Genomic DNA, 2,865 nt, shown 5'->3' on the forward strand with positions numbered 1-2,865 from the left:
AGAATTAACTGCTTTTTTTCAAACTAGAAAAAGTTGATATATTGTTTTCAATATGCGAAGCTTTTGCTTTATCAAGATTCATCCTGCGGATTAATCTTGGAAAATGACAGCATTTGACTTTTTTGTCATGAAGTAAACTGTCTGAAAGATTATAGACCAATTCTGTTGCTTCTGTATATTTTTTATTTCTCATTATTAATAACAAACAAAAGTTAAAGTAAGAAGGTAAAGTAGAAGGTAAGGTAGAATTATTTTCATACAGCATTTGCTTGCCTTATTACCTATATTACCTGGAAAACAGTATTCGCCAAACTTTGCAATGAAATATATAAGCAGCATGCATGAAAAGAATTTTCTGTTTCTTCTAGCTCCTAATGTACTTTTTCTAAAGTAAGGGTTTTGTTTTGGTATGGTTTTTTTTGTTTTTATTTTTCTTGCATGGTACTTCAACATACGTATAAAATAATCTGAGGTATTGTATTTTAGAAAACACTAGTCAGGAAGACATTAAGTCCATACCTATGCTTTTATTCTAAATTTGCAGTTTTAAGACACTATAAAAGGTGGTGGTGTTTTTTTGGTTGTTATTTGAGGAGTATATAATATTGTTAAAGACTCAATGTTTATATCAAAGCCTGAATTAAACACAAAGCGTCAATTGCCAGACACAGTGCAAACCTGCCGCAGAAGCAGCCTGTTGTTCAAATCAGAGCACTCCAGGCATTTTGTCAGGCAGCGTGACAAAGGTTCGACTTCTGAGGCCAGTGTCAGAAAATGGTGTGATTTCGCTTGTGTCAGAGACAGCCACCTTGGACTCCTAACTCTGATGAGGTAATGCCTATTTGCATTAAGAAGGACAGAGAGACCCCTTTAGTGCAAATTCATGAGGTAACTTGTTTTTGAATCTTTGGGTCCAAATCAAAATCCCTTAAACCTTCTGCCCTCTCTAGATGTATGTTATAATACAACAGAGGATTATGCAGCCAACAGCCTCTGCATACTATTCCTTTTTTGTCATCCAAGTGTTGATCTCTCAAGCATTCTCATTTAAAATTTTGTAAACAGGAAGGAAAATAAAGAAAAAGGGCCATATTTTATGGAACAGGATTTATCCATGTTTTCATTGAATGAACAGCTGGAAAGACATCCTGAATCATTTCATTCAGAATGAACCTAATAATCTTCTGTGAAATTATATTTTCAAGAGGTTTTCCCATATAAATATTTCTATGTGAGTGTACTAGGTACTTTCCATTGTTCCAAGGTCCTTTACAGTATAGCGAGAAAAGCTGACATCAATGCAGGGTTAGATACAGCTTCTGTCTGTGTCGGGAAAAGATGAGAAGAGCAGTAGTGTCTTAACTGTATCAGAGGGCCAAGAGAATTTCCCATGGACATCAGGGAGTGGCTAGGATATAGTTCTCTTCCTCATCCAGCAGCCATTTCTTTTCCTTGTTCCCATGCAAGCAAATGGAACAAACTTTGTACTTATGAGTACTCAGTTACATATAAAGCACATATAAATTGCACTATATATGGAAATGTCACCATGGTGATTTTGCGACCTAGGATTTAGAAGTCCTGCAGGACAGTAGCATCTCTTCTATATGTTCAAAGGAGTCAATGTGGCATTGGAACCACTGGCAACCTTGCACATATGAAACTATATTTTATGTCAATAAACATATTTTATGTCAATATGAGGACAACAAAGACCAAAATGATAGTGTTCTTTTCCGCAGCAACTAAACTCTATTGCAACAGTTATGACTGAGATTTTTTTTATATTCAATATCTTGTCCTACTTTTTATAGTTTTAAAATTTATGCATTATGAATTATGAGGAATTTTTTTCCTCCTTTTGCAAGAATTCTAGCACAAGATCTAGACTCTAGCTTGATACCATTTAGCTCCACAATACGAAGATTAAGGATATGAAGCCCACAAAAGGATATTTTTACCCAGGCATGAATTTCACACTACATAACTAAATGCACAGAACGCTAAGAACAGAAGATCATCCTCCACTCTTTGAATTACCAACAGCAATATTTGGAATTACAGTCATCTTCTGCAAATAGTATGCATTTTTATCACAATCTATTTTAAGAGGCTTTTTTTATGATATATGCTTACTTTTTCCCTGAACTCAAAGATTTTAAGGAGGATTCTACTTAAAGGAAGTAAATTAGATCAGTAACTCAGTGCAATATAATATTTTTTTCACTTTGTCATTTAATTTGCAATGCTATTGTTTTACTGAATTACACATCTAAGACGTCTTCTATCCTCTAATAAAGCCATCCAAATATAATTCTAAATTCTACCATTTGTTTTTAGGATTGTGTGAACCAATGTACTGCTATCCAAAGCTTCACAAGTCATTTGTATTTGTTACAAATGTCTTATTCTGTGTCCTTTACATATATGTGTCTTCATTTTCCTACTGTTCTGTAACTCCTACCGTATCAGTAACTGAAATATTTAAGGCACAGTTTCATTCCACTGGCATCATTCAAGATTTGTAGGGCCTGCATTAAATGTAACATGTGTTTACAGCTGAGCACACAATTCTACTTTGCTTCATCGCCATGTGTCCATTCTACATGTGAAGAGTCTTAATCACAAAAAAATATCAAGCTCTCTTCTAAGTATAGCTGAAGAATTACAGTAGAGATCTGAAGAATCCTTAAATTTCATTTCAAATTTTCTCCTAAAAATGTCCCTGTAACAAGACAGGGCATACTCCCAAACAGAAATGGGGTAAGAAAGAAGAAAAGGGAAGAGAGGCCTTGAACAAAAACCCTCCGATGTTATATAGGTGGTATTTGTATGGGAAATTAACTGTAGCCCTCTGAATGGATG

Source organism: Charadrius vociferus, unplaced genomic scaffold (genome assembly GCF_000708025.1).
Source record: "Charadrius vociferus isolate BGI_N301 unplaced genomic scaffold, ASM70802v2 scaffold166, whole genome shotgun sequence".
In the NCBI taxonomy this organism is placed as follows: Eukaryota; Metazoa; Chordata; class Aves; order Charadriiformes; family Charadriidae; genus Charadrius; species Charadrius vociferus.